This window comes from Dipodomys spectabilis, unplaced genomic scaffold, assembly GCF_019054845.1.
Source record: "Dipodomys spectabilis isolate Male_0828 unplaced genomic scaffold, ASM1905484v1 ptg000146l, whole genome shotgun sequence".
Taxonomy (NCBI): domain Eukaryota; kingdom Metazoa; phylum Chordata; class Mammalia; order Rodentia; family Heteromyidae; genus Dipodomys; species Dipodomys spectabilis.
In genome coordinates, this window is record NW_024870823.1 from 2,061,606 (window position 1) to 2,082,232 (window position 20,627).

A 20,627-nucleotide genomic window follows, 5' to 3' on the forward strand; every position below is an offset into this window, starting at 1 on the left:
TTGCAGCCACAGCTCTACTTACAGTTTTTGAGTGGTTAATTGGAGATATGAGTCTCACAGAGACTTTCTTCCCTGACTGGCTTCAAATGTGATCCTCAGATCTCAGCCTCCTGAGTAGCTAGGATTACAGGTGTGAGCCACTGGTACCCAGCCACACCCAACTTTTGATCCCACTTCCCTCTGGCTCCTCTGTTTCTTCCTTCGCCAACATTTCAAGCCCTTCCTCTCCAGGGGCTCCTTCCCTGTCTTCAAACCTGCCTATACTTTTGAAAACAAAATCCTGAGTTAATTTCAGATAACCTTTAGCATCCAATCTGCCCTACCTCCACTTTCCGTTTCCAGTTACATTTAAGCTGCTTTCAAAATCCACACATCTGCTTATTTCTTGAATCACTGAAGTAGAAGGTCTACCTTCTATTACTTTCTGGAAACTTACGATGTTATGGATAATTTGCAGTGCCTTGTCTGCCTGCTCTACATTCTAGGAACTGATGGGTCCACCTTTGCCCAGTCTCCTCTTCCATTGCTGGGCTGCTCCTCCTACTTTTACAATGCTTCCCCACCACTGCTGATGGCTTATCAGAGGGCTCTGAGGCCACCACACAGAATCACCCCCCAAACTCCCAGCTGTGAACCTGAAAATAAATTCACTACAATCTGCCTTGCAAATAGAGCATATGTCCCTTTACTGATCTAAATCAGTTCTTCCATCCCTTTCCTACTTCCTCAGGGCTCTCTAACAATTACCCTTATTCTTGAAAGTGATTTTCTTTCCCAACATCTTAATCTTCTTAAGTCTCTGTCTTTTTTATACAATAGTCTTAATTTCACTTCTTTCATATCTATTCAACTTCCTGAAAGTATTAGGTAGGCCTGTTCTCTCTTCTTACATCCTTCCTGGTCACTACTTGGTCCTCTGAAATGTGGCTTGTCTTCCAAGGTACCAGAAAGAACAACCTCACCAAAGTTACCAATGACCTACTTTCTCAGTTCCTAAATCCCACGGACCCTTTGATTGCCCTCTGCCATATTCTAAACATCATGGAACTACTTCCTCCTCTCCTGGCCTAGCATTGCCCCCCCCCCCTCCTAGATGCTGCCTCTCTGTGCTACTGACAAGTAGCACAAACACCTATGAGTTAAGCAATGTGTTATACCCTAAGGTTGTCATAGTGAAAAGGAGACTCGAAGTCCTGGCTACAGCAGATTTGATATTCTCCCAATGGTATCAATCCTAAGAGCATGCCAATGGTACCTAACTATATCACCAGCCCAGATCTTCCTCTCTTTTGTCTTCTTGACATCTCTACTTGGCTATCCCACATAGACTTGTCAAACTTGACTTGTTCAAAATAAAATTCTCCCTGTTACCCCCTGTCATTTCTTTCCTAGACTAGTTACTGAAGCTAGAAGCTGTTCTTCCTTAGTGTTTATCTTTGATGCTTTAATTTCCTTCTCATAAATCTAACTTGCAACTAAGTCCCATCAATTATACCTTCAAATCTTTACACCGGAATCCACTCTCTGCTCTCTATGCCCAATGGGATCCACTTTCTGCTCTCTATGACTTACTATTCTAAGGCCAACATTCCCTTTCCCTTAGCTCCTAATAGGTGTTCCTCTAGTCATGCCCACTGCCATGTCTCTCCTCACCTGCAATTCAGCCTCACACTGTACTTGCAGTAATTTACTAATATTGTTCTGATCACATGATCTCCCTGCTTAAATTCTTCATTTCCTTCCAAACAAAAGTCTAATGCTTTAACATGGTCCAGAGGGCCCCTTCTTTCCTCTTCTCCCTTCCTCTCTTCACCCTTCCCATTTCCAACTCTTCTATCACACTCAATTTTTCTCCTTCAGTGTCCGAATGTGCCATATTCTTTCAGATCCTCCCAACTCCCCATCCTGAAACATCTCCTTGGTCCCAATTCCCATCCTTTCACCTGACTAAGTCCTTCTGATTCCAGCCTCAGCCTAAATGTTACTTCTGGAACAGTCTCTAGAGAAGCTGCTGTTAGGGTAATTCCCTTTTATATTTCAGTGTCAGTTTGATTCATCCTATTATGATTGTCTGCTTTCATTCCTACTTTCTGGATCCCTTGTCCATGGGACTGTAAGTCATAGAAAGGCAGGGATACCGTTTACTTCAGTCATGGAGTGTTCTTCTTGCCTTTTGAACCCTTAGAAAATACGAACCAATAAATATTTTTGGAACAAATGGATAATTTGCTTTCCTGCCCCTGACCTCTTGAGTGCAGGTATTTCTTATGATTCGTGTACATGAACTTTGCTCACCTTTATTTTTGCATTTCATTAGTTTCTATGATTTTAATGATGGGTCTCTGTGAGGATGTTTCTAATCTACCCCTACACTGTACACCTTTCATATCAAAATCTACATTTTCAACAATGAGATAGGTATTTATGCTTCTAGGTGTTTTCAGTCTCAGACAAAGGACATAAAACATAAAGAATATTCAAGGAAATATGAACAAGGTTATATAATTCATTATCTACACTATTGAAAGATTGGAAATGACTCTAATGCTCATCCAAAGAACACTGTGAAAATAAATCATAATACCACTGAGCAGTCTGTTCAATGAAGCATCAGGCTTCATCTGAATAGAAGCAGACAGGTGACTTTTGTATGCTTTTCCCTTTCTTTGAACCCAAAGTTAATTTATTCACTCAGAAATGGTGACCATTGAGCAAAAACCCAAAATACAATAAAAGTGTAAAAGATGCTTAGAAACTGCTAAATGAAGCCAGGGGTTGGTGGCTCACGCCTGTAATCTTAGCAACTCAGGAGGCTGAGATCTAAGGATCACGGTTCAAAGCCAGTCTGGGCAGCAAAGTCTGTGAAACTCTTACCTCCAATAAACCACCAGAAAAAAAAACCCAAAAGTGGAGCTGTGGCTCCAGTGGTAGAGTGCTAGCCTTGAGCTGAAGAGCTGAGGGACAGCGCCCAGGCCCAGAGTTCAAGCCCCAAGAAAAGAAACTGCTAAATGAACTGATCATTTCTTGGAGCTGCAATTGTCCAAAGGACAACTAAAGGCTGGATAAACACAGCATCTCGGTCTCTATTGTGTCCTCTTGGCTCTGAGCCTGTCTCTCCTGCAGTCACCTTGGAGCAGAGGAAGGACAGGCTGAGGGTAAACCACAAAGGTTTACTATCAGGAAGGCTGACGTTAAACACCTTGAAACAAAAGAATTGAAGCTTCCCTACAGGCAATAAGGCCTTTATTTATTTTTTTTTCAATTTGTAGTCACGCTCAGCTTGACCAATCCTGAGATAATGATCAAGTAGATCTTGCCTTTGTCACATTCTTCTTCCTTCTATCCTAATTCTTCCTCTATTTATATCTATAGCTCATGTTTATACTCAAAACATGAGCTAAAATATTTACTTTCCCTTTTGCTACCAGCAGGCCAGCCCATTAATAAATCCTGTCTCTGTTTTTCACTGCTGCTCATCTCTTTCATTGGCGTGTTGGGGTAAATGTCCAGATCTAATGTGTTGGTGTCCCCACAATGGGACCTACTTCTTGCCAAGACCTCTGAGTGGAAGAACATCCCAATGAGAAGTCTAAGCTATCACAAAGCATTGGGTAATGGCATGTTCAACTGTTTCTAAAAGCAGCAAGAAGATCAGCTGAAGCAAAGTAAAAAGAGGAAATAATGATGGAGAAAGTGGCCACAGAGGGGCCAGCTGGGACCTAGTCATGCTCTTAGTGTCCTATATATTTACAGCTAAAGATGAGGCTTGGCAAAAGAATTTACTAAGACTGGAGAATAGGAGAAGTAAAGTTTTATTAGAAAGGAACACACTTTCTGTTAGGAAAATAGAGGAGGAAGGAAGGAGAGAAACAGTCTGGACTCCTCTTCCACAGGTGAGGACTGATGATTGAGATATAACAGCGAGGGGCACAGCTTCCCGTGGGCTTGGAGGCTGGGAGGGCAGGGCAGGGTTTGAGTCAAGGTTTTTATAGGGTCTGAGCAAGGAGACAGGGGTTACATGAGTTTAGTATAGTGGGGGTGCCTGCAGGTTTAGGCAGAGAAAAGGGGAAGTATCCCCTTATCCAAGGTCTCAAGCTTTTTTAATGTTCAAACAGCTCTACATCTGTCTTGCCCAGATGGTTTGACCTTTACAGCATACAGATTTTAGTCTTCCAACCTCTTAACCCTTTCCCGGCCTCACAGCTTAGCCTCAGAGCCTTATAGGCTAGGCCCACAATGAAATGTTTACATGTTTACAGCCAGGCTTAGGAAGATTGCCCTGCCTGTGTCAGGAGGCGGTCAGTGCTTATCTTTGGTGGCTTGCCTGATGTTTGTGTGCACCTGGGAAAAACAGGGTGGGGGTCAATCCTTCACTTTCAATAGCACGGTGGGTAAAGATCTGATGTTTTAGTTAAAATATGTCAGTTGAAGACCTGATTCATTGACCTACCCTAGGCTACAATGAAGCCACCATTAGTCTTTAGGTGGATAGCGTACTCAAAAAACCCATCTGTAGCCAGGCGCTGGTGGCTCATGCTATAATCCTAGCTGTTCAGGAGGCTGAGATTTGAAGATTGCTGTTCAAAGCCAGCCCAGTGAGGGAAGTCTGTGAGACTCATCTCTAAATAACTACCAGAAAACTGGAAATGGCCTGTGGCTCAAAGTGGTAGAGTGCTAGCCTTGAGCAAAAAGAGCTCACAAAGGATGACCCATTGTAACAATGATACTCACAAGAACTATATCAGAAATGAACTTTACAACTTGGAGGGTGGGGAGAAGAGTGGGGGAGGGAAGGGATAGTAGGAGAAAAACAAAGGAGTGGATAACAATATTGGACAAGAAATGTACTCATTACCTTACTCATGTAACTGTAACTTCTGTACAGCATCTTTACAATAAAATTTTTAAAAATTTAAAAATGAAGAGTTCAGGGAAGTACCTTGGGCCCAAGCTCAAGCCCCATAACTGGGGGGAAAAAAAAACAAAAAGAAAAGAACCTGTGACATTCCATGCTTAATTGCAATGTTCTTTTTGAGTGACCTGTGACCCATCCTCTACTTTAGGTTTCTTTACATTTCCCTTCAGCTCATGGCTAGCTGGGCTCTAGCATTTATTCTAAATGTGATGGTTAAGTCAGTCCTTAGAAGTATGTCTATTACAAGATATGAGTGCTCCCTTATCAAATAATGACAAAAATATACACCAAACTTCTCAGAAAATACTTCCAGTATTTCCTTCCAGTGTTTAAAGGAGATTTTCCTTTCTAAAACCATACCCTTTGGTTGCACTTGAGTATATTTATAGTGTGTATATATTACTTTGATCCCCAGAAAAATAAACACTGATTTTTTTTAAAAAATCTGTGCATACCCTCTGACTTGTCAGTTGTTTCAAGAAAAATATTCTCTCTCTATCTCTCTGTCTGTCTCTGTCTCTGTCTCTCTTCTCTCTCTATTTTAAGGATTGAGACCTGAACTCAAACTTGGTCTGCTGTTTTGCTCACTGGCTAACACTCTACCAACTGAGCCACGCTTCCAACCCCAAGAAAAATATTCTTTAAAATTAAGTATGTTTCCAGGTACTGGCTCACGCCTGAATCCTAGCCACTCAGGAGACTGAGACCTAAAGACTGGGTTCAAAGCCATCTATGTCAGAAAAATCTGTGAGACTCCTAGGAGTATGGCTCAAATGGTAGAATACCAACTCTGAACAAGCAAGCCAAACAAGAATACAAAGCCTTAAGTTCAAGCTCCAGAACCAGGGGCTTAAAAAGGAAGTATGTAAAAATATGGAATGTTCATGATAGCATTATTTATAATAACAGAATATTGGAAACAAGGCCAGACACGGTACTTGAAATCCCAGTACTAGAAGAGTCTGAAGCAGGAAGATCAGAAGTTCAAAGCCACTCTAAGACACACACACACACACACACACACACACACACACACGGTGAGACAATATGTTTAAAGAAAAAGAAAGGAAGGGAAGAAGGAATGGAAAAACCTAGAAGATTAATTAAATAAACGATGAGAAAATTATACAATGAAATATATGGAGTCATGACAAATGAAGCTGTAGAATATCAACCCAGGCTGAAAGCTACTTAAGTTTCAGCTGTATAAAGCTACCTGTCCACTTGCCTAACATGACCTCTTCCTCCTTGAGACCAATTTGTGCCTGTTGTCTGTACCACTCCCCTGGCCCTCACCACATATTATTCCATTATGGAACAACTGTCGTTTACACTTGGCTCACCATGGGCTGTGCTAATGGAAGGAGAGCAGAGCAGAACAATCCTGAACAATAGATAATTCATTCCTTTGTAAATGCATCAGAGGATTTATGCTGCAGTGAATTCACCTTCCTAATTAGCTTTCCTTCCGTTAATATTAAAATTAATGAGCATTTCCAAACATACAGACAAGTAGCAGAAGCAGGAGCCCAGAAGAGGCCTACACAGAGTAACAAGTCCCAGGAGCCCAAACAGTGGGCTACAGGAACTGGGCCCCTCCCTTGTACCACCACTTGCCCTCCCCTGAGTCTCCTTTCTATCCCTGCCTGGGACTCCTTTGCTCTGGCTCCCTCAGGCTAGGCTTCCCAAGCCTGGTTCTGAGCCCCTGTGTGAGTAGCCACTCCTGGGACTGCCTGAGGGAGGGCAAAGAACCTTCGTGAGTCACACAGGAGCTCCCTCTTCCCAGTCAGTGGGGGCCACTCTGCTGAGCAGCCCAGGGGCTGAGTCAGTGGCTTCCACAGAGACCACAACACATTCCTTCCATCCACTCCCAGCAGGATCCTCTGGAAAGGCAGGACGTCATGGAGCAGACTCTACAGCTATCCTAAACCAAGTTTCTGTTACATGAGCCTCTCTTACTCAGCATCTGAAAAGCGGTGGGGTTCCCTACTCCCATGGGGCCATTTGAGGGGACTCAGCAACACCCTTCTGACCTGGGGATTATATTGACTACTGATAATGCTGACACTGATGAATTTACCTAATACCAGCACAACACTGGCTCTGGAGGCCTCAAGGAGCAAAGGGCAGGCAAGTCTTCCTGTGGTGGCAGCTGGGCTACTTTATTGAACAGCAATTTAGAAATGCTGGTCTCCAAGAAGGTAGAGAAAGAAGAAGCTGGAATTATCAGACCAAATTTTTCCTTCAAAATTCATCAGTGAAATGTTTACCCTTTCTGTCAGCCAGCATCCTGGCAGAAGCAGATGACATAGTCAAACGGTACACTTGGAATGAAGTTCAGTAAAGGGGTTCTTTGGAGGAATGTGGAAAGGCGTGGGGATCCACAAAGGGAAGTGCTGTCTCCAAGCTGAGATGGAGACAGAGGGAGCAGTTACTGGAAGCTGAAGAAGATGAGGCTGGGTGGAGGGACACAGCCAGGTGTTAGGAGGGGGTGTTCTCCTCCCAGGATGCACTACGGCTAGAGCTGCCATCTACCACAAGGCATGCCCCTCCCACCCATACAATGCCCAATCAGAAGCTAAGAATCCCATTACTTAACGCGAGTATTCTGCTCACAGTTCTGCAAACTGAGAAGCCCAAGATCAAGATACCAACAGATCTGATGTTTTATCACCATTGTGTGACCTTACATGGCTGAAGGACCTGAAAGTTTCCACAGGCATTTTTTCAAAATTTCTGAAATATAGTCTTAGTGTATTGCCTATGCTAGTCTCTGACTCCTAGACTTAAGGGATCCTCCTTCCTCAGCTTCCAGAGTGCTGGAACTATAGGTATGCACCACCATTCCCAACCACTCAGACTCTATTATCAGAACACCAATTCTATTCAGGAGGATAGAGCCCTCATGATCTAGTTTACCATTCAAAGGGTGAATTTCTTAATGCTATCACTTTGAGGATTAAAATTTAACATATTACTGGGCGCCAGTGGCTCTTGACTCCTCAGAAGTCTGAAATCTGAGGATCCAGATTTGAAGCCAGCCCCAGGCAAGAAAGTCCATGAGACACTTATTTCCAATTAACCACCAAAAAGCTAGAAGTGGACCTGTGGCTCAAGAGGTAGAGCACTAACGAGCTTTGAGTGAAAGAGCTAAGGGCATCTATTTTTTATTTTGGGACCACACACACATAAGAGCAGAGATAGAAAATTTTATTTAATGGTGAGATTTTTGGTTTTTGCCTTTGAAAATTCTCAGGGGAAGGGAACCTAGCCTTAGAATCAACCTTTTTCCTTTCTCTCTATTTTTTTTTATTTTGGGACTGCACACACACAAGAGCAGAGATAGAAGATTCTACTTAATTGTTAGATTTGGGTTTTGCCTTTGAAGATTCTCAGGGGGAAGGAACCTAGCCTTAGAATCGTTCTGTTTCCTTTCTAAATCCTCTCTCTGCCATTCTTTCCTTCTGCCCATTCCACCTCTCTCCATTTTACAGTTAACCCTTGAAGATGACTTGCTCCACTACCCTTGCAGGACAAGTGTCACACAGTCCCAAGGAACTTGCACTCAAATCCCTGTCACCCAGCTCCAGCACTGTTCCGTGGCCCCAGCCACTTCTGTTGGGAAGAATTCTAACTTCTTTTAAACTTCTGACCAGCAGGCAGAAGTTCTGGAACAGTTACTTTTCCCTGAGCCAAGCCGTAGGATCTAGAAGGTCAAATCTAACAATACCTTTCCTTTGTTCAGTTCAATAACATTTTAGGTGCCAAGTTCTATGTCTGAGGCAGGAATCAAAAAGTCCTCTGCCTATTAAATGGGGGGACAGCTGGGTGCCTGTGGTACATACTCAGGAAGCTGAGATCTAAGGCAGAGCACTAACCGTGTGCAAAATGAGCTCAGGGACAATGCGCAGGCCCAGAGTTCAAGCCTCAAGAGCAGAAGAAAAACTATTGGGAGAAAGGGAGTTTATCTCTTTGCTTGCTCAGGGGTTTTCAAAAAGGGTTTTACCAAATAGCTCAGACTATCCTGGAACTTAAAATTCTCCTGCCTCAGACTCCCTAGTTCTGGGATTACAGGTGTGCACCACTATATCTAGGTAAAAAAACTGTTTTATTAGTGGAAGGCCAGAGTAGAAGATACCAGAGTAGATCATATGTGTGGTAGATTACCTCATCTTTTAAAAGATAGGCCATCAAATGTCATGTCCCTGAAACTCCTCTCTGTTCCCAAGGCTCTCATCAAGCCAAGGGGGCTGTGGAAAGGGGTCTGGGTGCATAGGATCTTATCTGACATCTGCATAAGGTCTTGTCTGACATGTGTCCTCTAAGGCATTGAGGAATCTCATTTCCTAAAGTCATCTGTGAATTGTAGAAAGACATGGATAGTGAGAGAAAGGAGGAGGGTAGAAAGACAAAGAGCAAAACTAGAACAAGTGAAAAAAGGTTTATTTTAAGACGAGGTTATCCCACACGGGAATTTTCAGAGGCAAAAGCCTAAAACAAAACAAAAAATAATAATGGTTAAATATCATTTTCTTTTACCTTGAAGGTCTAGACAAGATTAGTTTCAGCCAAATATACTAGGAACTGGTCACACAGACATTAGCTATAGCAGGAATCTGCTTCTCATCAAAATGATATGTCTGTTATACTTTGTGTCTGAAATGTCTGGTAAAGGCCATTGTTAAAAGCTAAGTCCCTAGCTTGACACTGCTGGGAGATGGTACAACTTTAAGAGGTTTGAACGAGTGAGAGGTCTTAGAGGAAACATGCAGGCAAAGAGGATTGTCGGCTGCTGAGCTCTATCTCTTTTGCTTCCTGGCTGCCATGCGGTAACACTGTTTCACCATACTCTCTATCTTGATGTGCTACCTCCCCAGACATCCAAAAGCCACAGGACCAACTAATCATGGACTGAACCCTTTAGAACCATAAGCCATGGCTGGTACATGCCTGTAATCCTAGATTGAGGATGCTGAGGCAAGAGGATGGCTGGTTTGGAGCTAGCCTGGGTTACATAGTGAGACTGAAACAAAAACAATGCACAAGGGGGCTGGGAAGGTGGCTCAGTGGTAGAGCGCTTGCCTTGCATACATGGGGCCCTGGGCTCGATTTCTCAGCACCCCATAAGCAGAAAAAGCCAGAAATGGCGCTGTGGCTTAAGTGGTCGAGTGTTCACCTTGAGCTGAAGAGCTGAGGGACAGAGCCCAGGCCCAGAGTTCAGGCCCCATGACCAACAACAACAACAACAAAAATAGCACACAAACAAATGAAGGAAGCCCAGTATTAGTGGCTCATACCTTTAATCCTAGCTACTCAAGAGACTGATATCTGAGGATTGAGGTTTGAAGACAGCCCAGGCAGGAAAATCTATGAGACTCTTCTCTCCAATTAACCACTTGAAAGCCAGAAATGAAGCTGTGGCTTAAGTGGGAGAGGGCCAGCTCTGAGTGGAAAAAGCTAGAGGTGCCTGGGGTCTGAGTTCAAGCCCCCAGTACTTGGCTTAAATAGAGGAAGTGGGAATTTTGCATTAATGCAAGTAAACTCAAACAAGCCTATTTTGGGCTCTTAGTTCCAATGTCTCCTTGTAATACTCTGATTTTAGATAATGGAATGTATACCCTACAAGTCAGTTTCCCTTTGGATCCACAGAAGTAAGAAGGGAGATGGTGGGTACAAGGCTGGAGGAAGGAGGAAGAACACATTCCTTCCTGCTTGCCTGTCTGTTTGCAGTTTCTGTGAACCTCACCCCAACAAGGCTTCTGCACCCTGGCAGGAGCAGTTCCATCCCCCAGCAACAGCTGAACACGTCTTACAGTTTTTCCAACACTTACAAAACCAGTCTCATCACACCCCGGCTGGCACACCAGCACAGCCAGCTGGCACCCCCTCCTCAGAGCTTCAGCTCAGAGTTTCCCACTGCAAGGGCATCTTCTGAACTGTCAGAGACCAGCCTCCACCAAGGAGTGCCTCTGCCTCACAGGTCTGGCTTTCAACTCCATAGGCTTCTTCATCCAAGTTCCTAAATCTTAATGATTTGAACCCCCTCCTCTTATTCCCTCAGCTCTCAGGGTGGTAGCTCTCTCCCCAGTTGAGAACTTGCAATAGCAGTGTATTCATCAGACTTTTCCTTGCTGTGACAAAATTCCTGACATGAACAACCTGGGTGGTGGGCAGGGGGATGGTAGGGGGGTGTGGGGTGTTTACTATGACTCATGATTACAGAGGTTTCAGTCTATCACAGGAGGGAAGGTAGGAAAGAACAGAGTAGCTCATATCTTGGCAGCCAGGAAGGATGAAACCAAAGGGGGAGGGAGGTAGAAAGGGAGAAGGACTTGCCTTCTCCTCCTCTCCTTTTATTCCCTTCAGGCCCTAGCCTATGGGGTGTTTCAGAACCACATTCAGGGAAAGTTTCTACCTTAATACCACCATTTAGCTAAACCTCTCTAGAAACACTCCCAGATCCCCAGAAGTATGCTTTACTAATCAACTAGGTACTTCTTAACCCAATCAAGATGACAATTAAGATTAAGCAGTTTTTAAAGTATCTTTCTTAGAAAACATATATGTTTGTGTGTACATGCCCATGTGTGTAATTTTAGATATCTGTCAGAAAAAAATATGTTATTTGAAGGGATACAGATAGACCTGGAAAAAATTACATTCAGTGAAGTAAGTCAGGCTCAGAAACAAATGACACATTTTCTCTCATATATGGAAGTGAGATCTAAAATATAAACACATGTAGAAGCATATAAAGGGGTTACATGAATATATACATAAGCAAATTGACTAAATTGATTATATACTCAGGGGAGGAGTCTAATGGTATAACTCTTCTGAACAACTAACAAATCGTGCAACAAAATGAATATTACCAAGCTAAAATATGTTTCATAGAGGGTGGAGGAAGGCACACACATGGAAAGAGAAAGGGTAACAAATACAGTTATTAACTATATATAGATATATATATATATATATGTATATATATATATATATATATATATATATATATATCCTTAATACTTTTCAGATGATCCATGAGGTTAAAAATATTTTCTTGTCAGAGGCCAGTAGTTCATGTCCATAATTCTAGCTACTCAGGCAGCTGAGATCTGAGGACTAAAGTTTGACACCAGCCTAAGCAAACAAATCCACAAGACTCATCTCCAATTAACCAGCAAAGAGACAGAAGTGGAGGTATGATAGAGAGTCAGATTTTAGTGAAAAAACCAAGAGCCCAAGGCCCCAGGTTCAGTTCCCCCCCCCCACACACACACACTCTCTCTCTCTCTCTCTCTCTCACACACACACACACACAATATTTTTTTTCATGCTGGGAGCTGGTGGCTCATGCCTGTAATCCTAACTACTCAGGAGGCTGAGATCTGAGGATCTCTGCTCAAAGCCAGCCCAGGCAGAAAAGTCTGTGAGACTCTTATCTCCAGTAAACCATCAGAAAACCAGAAGTGGCACTGGGGCTCAAGTGAGCTGAAGAGCTGAGGGACAGCCCCACAACCATCAACAACAACAACAACAAAATTTCATAATACTAACAAGATACATTTTTATTTTTCATTGTCTTGATATTTGTAAAATGATAGTACAAAAGCAATGCTGAGTAAACCTGCTGGTGTGTCTGTATATGTGTCTGTGTCTTTATCTGTGTGAGTGAGTTCTGAGGCTTGAACTCAAGGCCTGGGTGCTGTCCCTGAGTTTTTGTTTTGGGGGGGTTTTTTGCTCAGGACTAATGAGCACTCTAACTACTTGAGCCACAGCTTCACTTCCAACTTTTTGGTGATTAATTTGAAGTGAGAGTTTCACTGACTTTCCTGCCAAGGTTGGCTTTGAACCATGAACCTCAGATCTCATCTCCTGAGTAGCTCAGATTGCAGGTGTGAGCCACTAGCACCTGGCTAATCTGCCAGTATTTTAGCATGAAAAAGATAGTACTATACTAGTCATTCTTGGGTTGGATGGGGGCTAAGACCTAAGGCTACCTGCATGCTGGACAAATGCTCTGTCACTGTGCTACATCCCCAGCCCAATTATTGTTTGCTTGGGTTGTTTTTTTTACTACCATTCATTTTCAGGAAAAAAATAATCCAGTTATACACAAGAATACACAAGAATAAAAAGGTAACTATATTAAATCTCGCTTGTTATGTATACATCATGGGGCTATTCTTATGATTCTGCAGGAAGTACTTCTGTGTGGCAAAATATGATGGTGTGTCAAGAAGCCACACTTGGATAGTTGTTTGAACTGTTGGTTTCACTGGCCTAGTTTTTCAGTGAACATCAGTTTTGAGTGAAAGAACAAACTGACAGAAAAAAATATGGTTATTCAGACTTAGGCATTTAGCAGACATTTTCTCAAAAAGATGAACAAAGTGAGTCTATTACTCCAAGGAAGACAACTGATAAGAGTTTGTTGCCAATGATAAAATCTGAGCTTTCAAGCAAAAACTAGGAACTTAGAAAATGTGCTTTTGCTATTCGGAGCTTGACAGTCTCCAATACATCCATGTTTTCCTTAAAAAAAAAAAAAATGGTGGTGCTGCTAATGAGTATGATTTTTTAATAATACAATAAATGTTTCAACATGTGGAATGTTATAGATGTTTTCTAATGACTCATGTATGCAATTACAAAACTATCCAAGAGTAAAAGAGCCATACAGAGTACAAGATAAGCCAGGTTTGGTGGTATGTACCTGTAAATCTGGTCACTTGGGAGGTTGAAGCAGAAGATCACAAGTCCGGGGCTGGGAAGGTGGCTCAGTGGTAGAGTGCTTGCCTTACATGCCTGAGGCCCTGGGTTCGATTCCTCAGCACCACATAAGCAAAAAGAAAAAAGCCGGAAGTGGTGCTGTGGCTCAAGTGGTAGAGCGCTAGCCTTGAGCTGAAGTGCTGAGGCAGCGCCCAGGCCCAGAGTTCAGGCCCCACGACCGGACTCCCCCCCCCAAAAAAAAAGATCACAAGTCTGAGACCAGCCTCGGCTACATAGTAAGATTCATCCTCAAAATTCAAAAGCAAAAAAGTACAATATAAATAAAGTAACTATGTCAGAGATTAACAAAATGATTTTAGCCACAGTACAACATTTCTACATTACAAAACATCTTTATGAAACTCCCATTTGTTGACATTTTGGTAAGTCATAATTGTCTGAAAGGTCTATTAAAAGTGTTACTCTATTTTCTAGAGTTGAAAGGCTAAATTTTCTTCATATACTTGAACTAAAACAACATGCCACAATAGATTTGAATACAGAAACACATTTGAATATTCAGCTGTCTCCTAATAACCAGATATTAGAGAGATTTTAAAAAATGTTAAATAATGTTACTGTTCTCATTGAGTTTTCAATATTGATTTTTCTCATTTATATTTATTTATTTATTTTACTTTATTGTTTTAAAGGTGATATACAGTGGGGTTAGCTTTACATACATCAGCTATTACATACATTTCCTCTTACATAATGTCATCCGTTCCCTCGTTCTCTCCCATTCCCTCCTTCCCAGAGTTGCATAGTTTATCCTCATCAATGATCAGTGCTCCACTGCTCCACTTTTTCTCCATTATTCCTCTGATTCTGGGCCCTCTCCCCACCTCTACCTCCCACAGACATAAAGAATGCAAAGTTTTCGAAAAGAAAAAACAAATTAAGACAAAAGTCCTTTGTTTCCATATGGGTGGAGTCCCTTTCAGTATGTAAATTATTTTGTATGCATATGAAGAGGTGCTTGGGTTTTATACCTTTGTGATTCTCTGTAGAATTCTGTGAACTTTTCATATCCCAGTTCATTTTAAGTCTATTAGGGAGAAGATGCACTGGTTGTCTCTCTGATCTTAGTTTAGCTCACTTAACATGATTTGCTCTAGTTCCACCCATTTTCCTGCAAATGACATTATTTTGTCCTTTCTAATGGCTGTGTAAAATTCCATTGTATATAGATACCACATTTTTTGTATCCACTCATCTATTGTGGGGCATCTGGGTTATTTCTGTATCTTGGCTATTGTGAATAGTGCTACAATGAACATGAATGGCAGATGTCCTTATCATATCTTGGCTCATGATGCTCAGGGTAGATACCCAGGAGTAATATGGGAAGGTCTACATTTAGTTTAGGTCTACATTCAGTAATAGGGAAGGTCTACATTTAGTTTTTTTGAGGAACCTCCAGACTGCTTTCCAGAGTGGTTGGACTAGTTTACATTCCCACCAACAGTTCATTAGACTTCCTTTTTCCCCACATCCCCACCAGAATTTGTTGTTATTAGAATTTGAGATATTGGCCAGTCTAACTGGGATAAGATGGTATCTTACCATCTTGATTTGCATTTCCTTTATGACCAGGGATGATGAGCATTTCTTCATGTGTTTCTTTGCTATTTGAGAAGTCTCTTCTTAACTCCCTTGCCCATTTAGTGCAGTATGCTTGGGAGGGGTTAGTTTCTTCAGCTCCTTGTATATATTGGATATTAGGCCTTTGTCTGATGTATTGCTGGCAAAGATCTTTTTCCCAATTGGTTGTCTGTCTTTGTAGTTTAGTAACTGTAAGGTATAGTAAGTAGGTAGGTTTCATTTGGTAGCCGATGAAGAGAACACCTTTGGCATTCAGGCAGGAAAAGAAGTTTATGTACTGAACTGCTGCCCCTGCTGTGCGTGGTGGAGAGGCATGGCCAAAAGGAAAGACCTCATCCCCAAGCCAGGACTTATCTAGGCCAGGGACAGGAAGAGGTGTGGTCATGTTCAAGAAAGGTGTGGCCACATTGGATCTGGATGTGACCTCAGGGTCTGGGACCCACCTATGGTCAGATGGGAGGTGTGACCAGAGGCAGCCCTAGATGTAACCTGGGGGGGCTGGGGGGGGGAGGAGTTGACTGCTTCCAGGTGTGCCAGTTACCTAGGTAACAGATACTGGGTGGAAACTTAGGCAAGAGGTAGGAAGGTGTCTACACAGGGCCTGCATTTCCCCACTCATCCCACCCTCCACAGACCTTACAGTACCTATGTTCTTAGCTGTGTATAAACTTTGTTTATAGTTCTAGCATTCAATAGGCTAAAGGCAAGAGCATCTCAAGTTTCAGGCCAACCTGAACTACACTGATATGCAATGGATTTGATATTTTTTAAATGAGCTTTAAAAATAAATATTGCCAACAGTTCTTATGTTTAGTTTTCAATAGACTTAATAGATTTAGCCTACATAGAAATTTTTAGGGAAGCTGAGAAGGTGGCTTAGTGGTAGAATGTGTGCTTAGCATGCATGAAGCCCTGGGTTTGATTCCTCAGTTCCACATACACAGAAAAAAAGCCAGAAGTGGTGCTGTGACTCAAGTGGTAGAGTGCTAACCTTGAGCAAAAGAGGTTCAGGGACAATGCCTAGGCCTTGAGTTCAAGCCCCAGGACTGGAAAAAAAGAAAGAAAGAAAGAAATTTTTAGGGCTCTTCAGTGAGTTTGCAGAAGTATAAAAGACTCCTGAAAGTAACAAGTTCAAAAATGCTGCTTCTAGGTGGACAATAGTGGCTCCCACCTGTGATCCTAGCTACACAGGAGGCTGAGATCTGAGGATCACACTGCTCAAATCTAGTCTGGACTTAAGAGTTCAAGCCCCAATACCAGTAAAACAAATGAAAAAGAAATTGAAAAGCCTTTCAGCTATTATTTATTTTAATATTCTTTATTCCTTCTACTTTGTTATAATATTCTCAGATTGTGATTATATTATCATATAATTGTTAATATTAATATATTACTTATGTTATAATATAATATGTTGTTACATATTATATTATATAAATATAATCAGATCATATTATTATATGTATGTCAAATTGTAATGTCCCATGGATCACTGAAATTCTGTTTATTTCTATCCTCTTTTTTCTGGGATAGGGATATAGCTCAGTACTAGAGAACTTGCCTAATACAGTACATAAAAGGATTGAGTTTATTCTTTTCTCTTTATGTACTCCCTTTGGTAATAGCTGTAAGCATTATGCCCACCTTTGGTCCTCAGCTCCACCCAGACCTGAGCTCCTCCCAACCCTGGAGTTCTGACCAGACAGCTGGCCCCTCCCTCTCTCCGCCCAGACCCACCTGAGCTCCCACTTACCTCACTTCTTGCCCCTAGACCCTCCTGCTACCTGGATAGGGACAGGTGCCATGTGCTCCCTCTGGGGGGAAATATGGCCCCTCTAATAAACCTTGTTATAATCTTTCTCCTCTGTCTGCCTGCCTCCTCATGGTCCCCTGGGATGGATGTAAAGGATCTCTCCAATAGCTATTGCTCCTTTTTTAAGTTCTTCATAGTATACAATTTATAATTTCTTGATATTCTTAATTTTCAAAGAGTTCCATTTGGTTCTTTTTTCTAATAGTTTCCACTAATTTTTTTTTTTTTTTGTGGGGGGGGTCCGGTTGTGGAGCCTGAACTCTGGGCCTGGGCGCTGTCCCTCAGCTCTTCAGCTCAAGGTTAGCACTTGAGCCACAGCGCCACTTCTGGCTTTTTTGTTTTTTCTTACTTGGCGCTGAGGAATCGAACCCAGGGCCTCATGCATGCAAGGCAAGCGCTCTACCACTGAGCCACCTTCCCAGCCCTAGTTTCTACTTCTTTATTGTGCTTGTGTTTTCCTTTAATTTCTTGAGCATGTTCATCATAGTTGTTTTAAGGTCATTATGTGCTAATTGTAATATCGCCTTCATATCTTGGCTTTTTTCCTCATCAAAAAAAAAAAAACAACAAAAACTTTTAAGTAGGTCCTGGGGCTGGAAGTGTGTTGCAAGCTGTAGAGCACCAGCTGAGCAATCAAGTTGAAAGAGCAAGGGGCCCTGAGTTCAAACCCTAATACAAAAAAAAAAAAATTAAATAGTTGTTGGACATGATAAATGTTTTGTCTTCCTTTAATTTTGTTTCCTATACACTACCATGATATTTTTAGGCCTTGTTTTCAAGCTTTGTTAAGGCAGGTCTAGCACAATCTTTGCTTTACAGATAGTTAGGTCTCACTTCTAATGCCCTAATTTTTCTGGAGCCTCTACTGAATGCTGTGAAGACTGATTGTAACTGATTAGACCTTTAAAAATAAACTCAAAAACCCTCAAGGCTCTGTCTTAAGCTTCTTTGTTCAGTTGCTGGCTCTAGTGCTTATTCTTTCCCCCATAATGGCTTTCTGTGTGGTTGCTTGGAGCCATACCTTGTGAACACTTGCACACCTAGCCTAGTTTCAGCCCAATACTGTCACAAAGGTTTCTGGGGAGGGTAGGTTTCCTCCTCCTTATACTCTGCCTCGCAAGTTCCAATCAGGTCAGTCCCTCCAGGCCTCTATCTTCTCACCTCAGCAAGACAGCTGTGTTTTAGTCCCTGGACTCTGGTCTGGAATTTGCTTCTAGGCAGAAAACTGGGGCAATCTAGGGAATATGTCATCTGTCTCCTCTCAGCAAATATCTGAAATGTGTGAAAACAATTGTTTCACATGCTTTGCCTAGTTTTCTAGATGTTTAGCATGAAAGGTTGGCTCAGTATCTGCCCACTGCTTTTTTGGATCACTAGAATTTATCCACAGTCCTTCTGTACTCCTGCAGGTCTTCCTAACCCTCCTCCACATGATGGAAGTGAAAATGATGCGTGAAACCCACATTCTTGGATCTCAGACACCACTAGATCCTGTTAGATGGACTATGAGCCCTGCTTTCTCATTCCCCAACCCACTTTTCTTCCTTTCTATGCAGGTACTCAACTCTGGGACTGGATGCTGTCTTTTAGCTTTGACAATCAAGGCTGCCCCTCTACCACTTGAGTTATACTTCCACTTCCAGCTTTTTGATGATTAATTAGAGATAAGAGTCTCAGGGACTTTCCTGATCCAGCTAGCTTCAAACCATGATCTTCAGATCTTAGCTTTTTGCCTAGCTAGAATTACAACTGTGAGCTACAGCACCCGGCTCCTGCTTCCTCTTTGCCTTTTGAAACTTTGAGTTTTTAGAGTACTGATCTCAAATACCAATGCTAAGAGACACCTTACCTCTCAGACATCTCCCCCCAACACACACAAAAATCAAAGGCTCCATTATATTTTAAAATTTTAAAAAAGCCCTGGATTGTCATTTGGGAGGTGCAAATTAGCACAGGAAAACAAAAAGTAAAAGAAACTCTAAAATGTTAGCAGTGATTATCTCTTAAAAAAATGAACTCATAATTGTGCTGGGTTTTTTGGTTTATTGGTTTGGTTTTTTAGTTTGGGGATATTTTTTTTTCTGCAGTCTCTGAATGTTTTAATAATGAACATGTGCTACCCTTATAATCAGAAAAAATGATGACCCTCCCATTTGATGACATTTCACTCTGCCTTAGTACAAGCACACAGGCCCCAGGTATAACTGATGCCTGGAGATAGGAACTGGGGGGGGAGGGAGCATTCTGTCCCCAGTCCTCAGAAGACCAAACCTACTAAATTCTACACCCTCCTGTGAGCAAAATGAGCTCCCTTCCTATAGCTTAGTATGCTCCTTCCCCTCTCCACAGCTTAGCATGCTCCCTTCCTAGGCAACATTAGCCCATTTAGTAATGGCAGTAAATACTTAGCCTCCATTTCCCCTTTACCTTGGGATAGCACTTCTCTGGGGCAGCTACCACCATAGAAGGCAACAAGAGCCCCTAGAGTGACCTTCAGGTCTGGGCAGCTGCAGGACCCTTATCTACTATTTGGACAGCAGCCATAAATTGTAGTCTGTCCTGATGAAGCCTCTGGCCCTCACTTCCACACCATGGTCTCCACCTCCTAGCCCCTGCTAGCCCCTCCATTTTATTTATTTATTTATTTATTTTATTGTGCAAATACTGTACAGAGGAGTTACAATTACATGGGCGAGATAATGAGTACATTTCTTATCAAGCATTGTAGCCTCCTCCTTTGTTTCTCCTTCCCATCCCTTCCCATCCTCCCCCCCACCCCCCCCCCTCAATCCTCCCTACCCCCCCCCCCCACGAAAGTTGTAAAGTTTGTTTTCGACATAACAACTTGTACATCTCATTGTTGCAATGGGTCCACCTGTATCCCTATTTAAACGATTTGTTTTTCCCTTTCCTCTCCACAAATTATAATGACATCAAATACAGTGAGAGCAGGGGTTATACTGTGGGGGAGAGACATACAAAGCAACAAAGAAATAATCTTATAAATGTGTTAGAAACAATCGCATGAAAGAAAAAAAAAACATTTGAATACATATCTTAGGGTTCATTTCCCTAACATCACCTTATCTGACCTTTCTGCTTGACTCAGACATATACTAGATATTGCAAATAAGGGAAACCATGGGACTATGTTTCTTTGGGCCTGGCTTATTTCACTTAATATAATTTTTTCCAAGTCTTTCCATTTCCTAACAAATGGTAGCCCCTCCATTTAAACCTCCTATGCTATCCAGGTCACCTCAGACAATAGCCGGTGCTTCTTCTCACTTCTCCCTTGTGAGAAGGGGTCTTGCTCACCCCTATGCCAGCAATAAACCTTTCTTTGTTCTCTGTACCTGGATGTCTCTGTGGTTTTCTGGCAAAGTCCAAAGAATCTAACACCTCCTCTCCATCTTTTCCCCAAGCAACATTATTTAAAGAGTTTCCTTGTTCTCCAAACAAATGATAACAGCCCAGAAAAAAATGTATCTTTCTCAGAAGCTTTTCCAGAAGATTCTGATA